The sequence below is a fragment of the Triticum aestivum genome, chromosome 1B (genome assembly GCF_018294505.1).
Source record: "Triticum aestivum cultivar Chinese Spring chromosome 1B, IWGSC CS RefSeq v2.1, whole genome shotgun sequence".
Lineage (NCBI taxonomy): Eukaryota > Viridiplantae > Streptophyta > Magnoliopsida > Poales > Poaceae > Triticum > Triticum aestivum.
The window spans coordinates 289,723,778-289,733,512 of NC_057795.1; the positions used below are offsets into that span (position 1 = coordinate 289,723,778).

The 9,735-nt window shown below is 36.3% G+C and overlaps 2 long non-coding RNA genes across 3 annotated transcripts; one reads left to right on the forward strand and one right to left on the reverse strand.

Annotated features, from left to right (window-relative positions):
- Nucleotides 1-2,750: 2,750 nt before the first annotated feature.
- LOC123120011 (uncharacterized) lies at nucleotides 2,751-8,399 on the reverse strand. Of its 2 annotated transcripts, XR_006459257.1 has the most exons (8): nucleotides 7,989-8,399; nucleotides 5,687-5,766; nucleotides 4,903-5,033; nucleotides 3,928-4,029; nucleotides 3,795-3,850; nucleotides 3,638-3,709; nucleotides 3,336-3,447; nucleotides 2,751-3,242 (listed from the first exon to the last, which is right to left on the reverse strand). It is a non-coding gene; the product is annotated as an uncharacterized lncRNA (long non-coding RNA). The 2 variants fall into 2 exon arrangements; XR_006459259.1 differs by lacking the exon at nucleotides 5,687-5,766.
- LOC123120016 (uncharacterized) lies at nucleotides 4,940-6,119 on the forward strand. The gene is made up of 3 exons (XR_006459262.1): nucleotides 4,940-5,188; nucleotides 5,344-5,476; nucleotides 5,914-6,119. It is a non-coding gene; the product is annotated as an uncharacterized lncRNA (long non-coding RNA).
- Nucleotides 8,400-9,735: the final 1,336 nt, after the last annotated feature.

Here is a 9,735-nt window from a genome sequence, read left to right on the forward strand (position 1 = left end):
TATGATTTCATATCTGAACCTATTATGTTTTCATGAATATATGCGAGTTCTTGATCCTATCTTGCAAGTCTATAGTCACCTATTATGTGTTATGATCCAACAACCCTGAAGTGACAATAATCGGGATACTTCTCAGTGATGACCGTAGTTTGAGGAGTTCATGTATTCACTATGTGCTAATGCTTTGTTCCAGTTATCTATTAAAAGGAGGCCTTAATATCCCTTAGTTTCCACTAGGACCCCGCTGCCACGGGATGGTAGGACAAAAGATGTCATGCAAGTTCTTTTCCATAAGCATGTATGACTATATTCGGAATACATGCCTACATTACATTGATGAACTAGAGCTAGTTCCATGTCACCCTATGTTATAGCTATTACATGAGGAATCGCATCCGACATAATTATCCATCACGGATCCAATGCCTAGGAGCTTTTCACATATTGTGCTTCGCTTATTTGCTTTTCCGTTGCTACTGTTACAACTACTACAAAACTGCTATCTTTACTTTTGCCACTGTTACCGTTACTTCCATACTACTTTGCTACTAAATACTTTGCTGCAGATACTAAGTTATCCAGGTGTGGTTGAATTGACAACTCAACTGCTAATACTTAAGAATATTCTTGGCTCCCCTTGTGTCGAATCAATAAATTTGGGTTGAATACTCTACCCTCGAAAGCTGTTGCGATCCCCTACACTTGTGGGTTATCAACGGCTCGGGACTCTTCTGGCCCAACTCTTTTACTCCAAGGGCTTCTTTTGGTCCATAAAAAATCGTCAACAATTGGCACGTCAATTGGACTCCGTTTGGTATTCCTTTTCTGTAAAACTCAAAAACAAGGAAAAAACAGAAACTGGCACTGGGCTCTAGGTTAATAGGTTAGTCCCAAAAATCATATAAAATAGCATATAAATACATATAAAACAACCTAGATGGATAATATAATAGCATGGAACAATCAAAAATTATAGATACGTTGGATACGTATCAAGCATCCCCAAGCTTAATTCCTGCTCGTCCTCGAGTAGGTAAATGATAAAAACAGATTTTTTGATGTGGAATGCTACCTAGCATATTTCTCAATGTAATTTTCTTTATTGTGGCATGAATGTTCAGATCCAAATGATTCAAGATAAAAGTTCATATTAACATAAAAATAGTAATAATTCAAGCATACTAACGAGTAATCATGTCTTATCAAAATAACATAGCCAAAGAAAGTTTATCCCTACAAAATCATATAGTTAGGCTATGCTTCATTTTCATCACACAAAATACTCCCATCATGCACAACCCCGGTTTCAGCCAAGCAATTGGTTCATACTTTTTAACGCGCTTCAGCTTTTTTAACTCTCACATAATACATGAGTGCAAGGCATGGATATAGCACTATATGTGGAATAGGATGGTGGTTGTGGAGAAGACAAAAAGGGAGAAGATAGTCTCACATCAACTAGGCATATCAACGGGCTATGGAGATGTCCATTAATAGATATCAATGTGAGTGAGTAGGGATTGCCATGTGACGGATGCACTAGAGCTATAAATGTATGAAAGCTCAACAAAAGAAACTAAGTGGGTGTGCATCCAACTTGCTTGCTCACGAAGACCTAGGGCATTTTGAGGAAGCCCATCATTGGAATATACAAGCCAAGTTCTATAATGAAAAATTCCCACTAGTATATGAAAGTGACAACATAGGAGACTCTCTATCATGAAGATCATGGTGCTACTTTGAAAAACAAGTGTGGAAAGAGGATAGTAACATTGTCCCTTCTCTCTTTTTGTCTCTTTTCTTGGTGGGCATCTTTGGCATTTTTTTTGTTTGGGCTTCTTTGGCCTCTTTTACTTTTCATAAAGTCTGAAGTCTCATCCCGACTTGTGGGGGAATCATAGTCTCCATCATCCTTTCCTCACTTGGGACAATGCTCTAATAATGAAGATCATCACACTTTTATTGATTTACAACTCAAGATTGCAACTCAATACTTAGAACAAAATATGACTCTATGTGAATGCCTCCGACGGTGTACCGGGATATGCAATGAATCAAGAGCGACATGTATGAAAGAATTATAAAGGTGGCCTAGCCACAAATACGATGTCAACTACATGATCATGCAAAAGCAATATGACAATGATGGAGCATGTCATAATAAACGGAACAGTAGAAAGTTGCATGGCAATATATCTCGGAATGGCTATGAAAATGCTATAATAGGTAGGTATGATGGCTGTTTTGAGAAAGGTAAATGGTGGGTTTATGGTACCAGCGAAAGTTGCGCGGCACAAGAGAGGCTAGCAATGGTGGAAGGGTGAGAGTGCGTATAATCCATGGACTCACATCTATTTATATATAAAAAGTACTTGTTGGGGTCATCAGAATAAAGATAATTAGCTTAGTAAATCCCACAATAATTAGAAAGATCCGACCTTTAGTTCTGTGAGAAAACAAAGTCCAACCATTAGACCTTTGTAAACCAGGTGGGTCCATGCCATGCCATGAGACAACAAAGTCCAACCATTAGATCTTTGTAAACCAGGTGGACCAAAATAAAGATAAGTCCAACCATTGGATCTTTGTAAATGAGGTGGGTCCATATCGTTTGATGATACAACAAAGTCCAACCATTAGATCTTTGTAAACCAGCTGGACCAGAATAAAGATAAGTCCAACCATTGGATCTTTGTAAATGAGGTGGGTCCATATCGTTTGATGACTTCACGTTGATTTTCATGATCCAACCACAACCCCAATAGGGTGGACCATCCTTAGGGATCAGAAACACGCATGCATCATGCATCATTAAATAATAAAAAACATACAGGTTGGGCCATCACACGCATACAGGATGGACCATGCCATCAGCTTTTCTCAAAGAAACTACAACGATGAGGCCATCCCAGAAAAAAAAGTTCTAATGTGCCGAAACAAACCAAAACTATCATATCTCTCTCCAAATAGAATATGTGTCCAGACGGGATCCAAAAAAACGTTCTTTCCATCCCGCAAACATGAGAAACTTAACCATCCATATAAACCTTCCCCATGACCTCATAGGTTCATTGTCCAAAGATTTTAGGTTACAACTTCTACATCATCTTCCTCCCACATCATCTTCCTCCAGCGACTCAAACTTCGAGATCAACTTCAGAATTAGCACTTCGGAGTTGTCTTCCTCCAGCGGCCACAAGACAGCTCCATCGAGCAATTAGGCAACATTAAGTAAGTTCTATCTGAACAAAATTATAAATCATACCAATTACTGGATCGATGATGGTTCAATTATGCTCTATGCAGTCCTCATCTAAAAATATTTGACATGTTACCTCAGAAAGTTGATTATATAGAATCCTATAGGTGTGGCTTCATGTCTTAATGGTGTCAGGTTCTTCATACTTTTTACCCATCTACAGAAGGTAATGCCATGGATGTTGCTCTCTACAATATAGAGAAACATATATGGTGCATCAGATGGTGTTCATATTATAGATCAGACCTATTGTTATAGATCAGACCTATTAATGGATCATTAATACTTAGATTATACTGTAGGCAGTGCTAATCTAAAAAGATTTCAGGTGTTAGCTCACAAGTTTCATTATGTACAAACATATATAGAGAAACATACATAGATGGCTTCCATGTTTGATCAACCTCAGATGCTAATAGTGGTTTCCTGTCATAATGCCAGCAGCTCCATCTGAAACAAGCATAAAGAGCAATTGTCAATAAAATTGTAGAAGATACATAGCATGATTGGAACATATAAACGTTCCCAAAAACACCTCCTTATGATTGACATGTGGCTCTCTTACTCTTCATGTCACAAATATGATATCACCTGTCAAAATCAAATAAAAAATTGATATATAAACAAGAGAATAAATTAAATCACTATAAAACAGACTAAAGGAAAACCTTCTGCTATAAAACTTCTAGATGGGTGCTGGCTTGGATGTTCGGCAGAGTAGAAATCATGTACATCGTCAACACACACCGCATGGTGATGCACAAGATGCCCTGGTAAAGTATAGATTATGACATAAGAGGTTATGGATTTGTGGAAGTGTGTGCGTTTGAGAGATAGAGCGAGAGAGATGGTGCATGTCATGTTGATTTCTAGGGAAACCTTAAGGATTGACGTGACTGAACCTAAACATGTGGGCCAGAAACAACACTTCCACGCTGATAAGTCCAGGATGGCCCAAATTACAAGCACGTTGGATTAGAATTCAATACAAAAACTCATGTGAAAGAATACCTTAAGTCGTACAGAACAAGGCTACAGAAAGAAAAGACATGCCTATATAAACAACTGGCATGCCAAGAATAGACCTAAAACTCAATCTGTTCTCAGCAGCACGAACAAAATTGACAGAACATACAATTTCAATTTGACGTACGGCAACATAGTCAAACAGCTTTTCAATTCAGGTATAGTTCTTCTCCCTCTCTATTAATCCTCAATTACAATCTAATTCTAGCGTGCTACTCAACTATATTTTGGGGTTGTGGGACGGCTTCCATAGGGCTCAAGTCCATTAACAAACATAGGGCACTGCAATATGGAATTCACATGGAGTTTGTAGATCAGATGATGGTTCCCATTATATTTTGCATCACTACCTCATCAATTTTGTCCAAAAAGAAAACCTCATTAATCAGGTATAGATTGCTTCAGTCAGCTTCTACTAAAAATACTGTATTTATGTACCACGTGATGATTGGAACATAAAATCCTCTTTATCATTAAAAATTTCTACAAAATCACTAGTCTTGAAAATTGATCGCCTTTAATTCTACGACAAAAATATACTTTAAAAGGTAAAAAGTAATAAAAATTATGAATCTTCATAAACTTGAACACTAATATGTAATCAACAATAGACCTACCACTGTAACAAATGGGGCAAATGACCAACGTCTCAAGTGCCGGGGCAGGGTACTCCCCTGTACAACGACTACATTGATCTTTATCGGCGTCCGTTGCCTCAGCAAACCACAATTTCTAGGTCTGCCACTTTCTGAAACAATATTATAATATCATTCACTTTAGCTGTATATTTGCACTCTCCATTATGCAGGAATACACAATGAAAAGAAAAGGTGGGCCACATACCAAGGAATGTTAGAAACCTACCGAGATGGTTTAAACAAATCAAATATGCAATCCAACAAGGTGATCCGATACTAATCTTGAATATTTTATATCTGCTATCACAGTATAATATTAAAAAAAAGCAACTCCAGTTATGCACTAAAAGTTCCTAACTGATTTTAGCTTCGACTAGAAAAACAATATTTTAAATTGTTATCTTATTGATGCAAATCCAGACAATCAGCAAAATCGCAAGATTAGAAAGGAGAATGACACTTCAAGAGAGAGAAACAGAAGGTCTTCAATCATACATGGAGATGTGCCAGGCTCCGCAGACACACAAAAAGGACAACCTTTGATACATGTGAAGTAAGAAAATCTTTCACATAGTTTCTCTCTTATGCATGTTATCATTCATTTGGATTAATTACATTCTCAATTCAAATGTTAAACTTTAAGATCAATGCCGCACGGTTGGTATTACAGTATACAGGAAGCAACATTATGTACCGTGCCTATGCTATACACATCAACTATGCAATCTATGTGCTAAAATCTTTCTAAATAGAGAAAAATTACCTTCACTAACTTAGTGATTATAAAGACCACCCGCCCATGCATTTCCGCATCTTCAAGCGTGGCAAATTTGTAATGGCCCACTAAATCACAATAAAATGCTACAAGTATCAATGAACTGTAGCTAAGGCAAAGAAATATTTTAAAGTTAACACGAGGAGTAATAAATTCCTTCTGCCAAACGTAACGTAATCTCTCACTTCTAATAATTAGTATTTATGTTTATGCAGGGCAAGTAACTCAACAAAAAAAGCAAAAGACACAAGACTACATAGGAAAAGAAAAATGCAAACCAAGAGGGTTGCAGAACCATCAACAAAAGAAGGAGATTCGCCCGGCTGATAAAACTATGAGGTATGCAAAAAATAAATTACAATCAGCATCTAAAATTTGGAGATTCGTGGACCTGATATTTTCTGTTATGTGCGTGTACAACAAAAAAGTAATAAAATGTCTACTACATCGAAAACAATGAGAAAGAAATAAAAAAATTACAAGTTCTATCAAGTTAACATATTATCAACAACACCAGACATTACTAACATTTAAATTTATGCTAAATACATAAACTTGAACAGGGAATCGGAGAGGACTGATGTGGAAATTTGGAACTTCGAAAAACCAAAATGCAAGTGTTAACAATGCGGTGCAATTTTCTGGTACAAAGAAAGAACTTCAGGTAGAGCGAAAAGCATGCCATCTTTTGGACTATGCTGCCAACATGGCAAAGTTGATTTGCCACCATTAAGAGATCCCCCGACTTACCTTGTGAAATTGCTAAGGAAAGACAATGGAAAGAGGTAAAAAACTGCTTGCAAAATATCAGATTGTACAACTCCATGTTTACTTTCACAACAATGGGAGGAAAAGTAGACAAACAAATAAACAATGGCATTGGGCCATATGTTCTTAGAATGAATGAGAAAAACTACCACATAATAGGTACTATACTACCTAAAGGTAAAGATAAACCACGGTGGGCACAATTGTACATCTATGACACTGGAAATAAGGTATGAAACAGGATTAATACGCCGACAACAGAAGATAAAAGGGATTCAATAGATCCTCACATCATCGAGGGCCTTAAAAGTTGGCATACCTGTGATGCTACTACGTAATATCAACCAAAGTGCTGGATTATGCAATGGTACAAGGATGACAATTATTCAACTCGGAAGAAAATTCATCGAAGCACAGATAGTAACCGGAACACATGCAGGAGAAAAGGTATATATTCAAAGAATAGTCATGTCACCAACTGAATCAGCATGGCCATTTGTTCTAAAAAGGAGACAATATCCTACATCAGTTTGCTTTGCTATGACTATCAACAAAAGCCAGGGCCAATCTCTGAACAAGGTAGGACTATATCTACCTAAACAAGTTTTCACACATGGACAGTTATACGTAGCCTTCTCAAGAGTAACAAAAAGGGAGGGACGGCATGTAATGGTAGATGATGAAGATAGCAATCGGGATGATGTGGTCAAGAATATACTTTATACAGAAATATTCTAAAGGTATGAACAAAAACAGAATTTCAGCATGATGTTCTTTCACAAGATGAGGCCAGTGGACTATTACATATGAATTACATATATATGAACTTACTACACTGCAAAATCTCTTACAAAGAAAGTCTGACTTAAGTATGAACAGGTGGAAAGACTTCACAAGTGGAAAGTAATGCAAACTTGCATCAACAGGTGGAAAGACTTCATAACCAAACATCAGAAATCTATATTATGTGATATTTGATTCTATAAGCTTATTATTTAATAAAAAATAGTGAAAGCATCAAGACGTTATACTGCGTATGTACAATGCTATCAGACATGTTTTCATATTAAGCTATTATCTATTAATTTTTTTTGTGAAATATTGCAAAAATGCATCAATAATTGGAAATAGTTACATTTTTAAAATGTACACTAACTTATTACAACCTCCGTTCCTAAGTATAAGACCTTTTAGGGATTCCATTATGGACTACATATGGAGCAAAATGATTGAATGTACACTCTAAAATATGTCTATATACATCCGTATGTAGTTCGTATTGAAATCTCTAGAAGGGCTTCTATTTAGAAACGGAGGGATTAGCGTCTACTCTGTACCTCATTCAACACTTATAGATCAATTAAAAAACACATGATATTAAAAAAATTAAGGAAAAAAATAAGAAATATTTACAGCTAACAAGCATTTCCTTAAGTACATTATATTGGTTGAGTGGCACAAGTACAGGAAAAGGCTAAGATAAAGGGGAAATATTACAGTTAGCAAAAGGAAAAATAAAGACATGCAGTTCAACTTGGAACAATGTTGCCATTGCAGGCCTACGGGAGATGAAATCCACATCCACGACCAAATCAACTGCACGGACGACAACTTCGACGGAAGCGTCCAAATCGATGATCTCGCCTACTCCCTGGTGCAGTAAATCCTTGGGCCCTGCTAACCCTCAATTGCCGTCGATGGTCACCCTGTCAAAGCATCAGGTGCAGGTGTTGCTTCAGGTTAGGACGAGCATCTTGAATGCAGTGAATCAAAAGAGCAACCTGATGGGAGCTATCCAACATCAGCAAATTTTAACTGAGAAGAAAAAAAATAAGACGAGAGGAGAAAGGGGATCGGCCAAGAACAGTCTCACTTGTGCGAGGAAAGAAGAACGCAGAAGTCTAGAAGACTAAAGAATGGGTAAAGTGAGACTAATACTGGTGGGACCCATGACACCAATTACGTACTGCGGAAACTGTAAGGCTGGTCATAGTGGGAGTAACATAGGTAGTAACATAGATGCCACATAAGCAAAAATGATGATGTGGCAAGTAGTTAATGAGAAGAGAGGCAAATAGAGTAACATAATATGTTACCATCACATAGCGGTTTCCAATGCATAATGAGTCTACAAAGTAATAAATGAAGGCAACTATGTTACCACACCTATGACACTACCCACTATGAAGGTAGTAACATAGACTAGTAACATATGTATGTTACTAGTCTAAGTTACTCCCCACTATGACTAGTCTAAGAGAAAACAATGTAACATCAAACTGTAAGGCACACTTGGTACTGCCGAGCTTTTTTTCTATAAATAACTTAGTACTACTGCCGAGTGCACGTGTATGGAAGCAAACACCAGCAAACCTTTTATGCATATATGTGTATAGTAGTATATAAAAGCAATAAATCATTTACACTACAAAAAACAATAAATAAAATATAAATATTGCATAGCGTTAGTGATAAAATATATGACTACACGAAAACAACAAGAATAACTTTACACACAAAAAAGCGACATTGATGAAAATGTTAGAAATAATATAATTTGAAGAATTCAACTGAACATAAAAACTAAAAAAAAATTACCCCAGTGAAGTCTACATTACCTATATCAAGTTATAATTACAAGCATTAATTTGCTTATTCTCCAAATAGATTCATATGTTTTATCCCAGTCAAACCTACATTACCTGATGATGATTGGTTAGCAACATGAGGATGCCACAAGAGAATATATGCATAGCTACAAATATCTGTATAGCTACTATTCTTAAAAAAGAACATTACCAAGGTACTCACTCTGTTTCATATTATTTGACGCTCAAATGAAGTATCTAATATTGAAATATGTATACATATAAGTACTGTTTTTTAAGACACGGTGCATATGCAAACAATCACCCTTGCTACTGTGATGCATGTCTATGTACACAAATATTAGATCCGTCTCAAAATGTAAGATGTTTTTTCTCAATATTTTTTTTAATGAAAAACAAATATAAGCATGCTAATCAAACATGCTGTCTCAAAGTAGTATAGCACAAATAATTACCAGATAAAGGGTGAACGAAAAACAATTATATTCATATATCCATAAAAAATCAAAATAATAAAGTTTCCAAAATTGTAATACTTAAAAAATATCTCAACAATCGCTTTCGATTTTACTTCAAAAATAACAAATAAAATAAATCTTCTAATTCAACTCCATAAAATCCTAGCCTGCGCATCGAGCGGGCCACTTTGCTAGTTAGTCA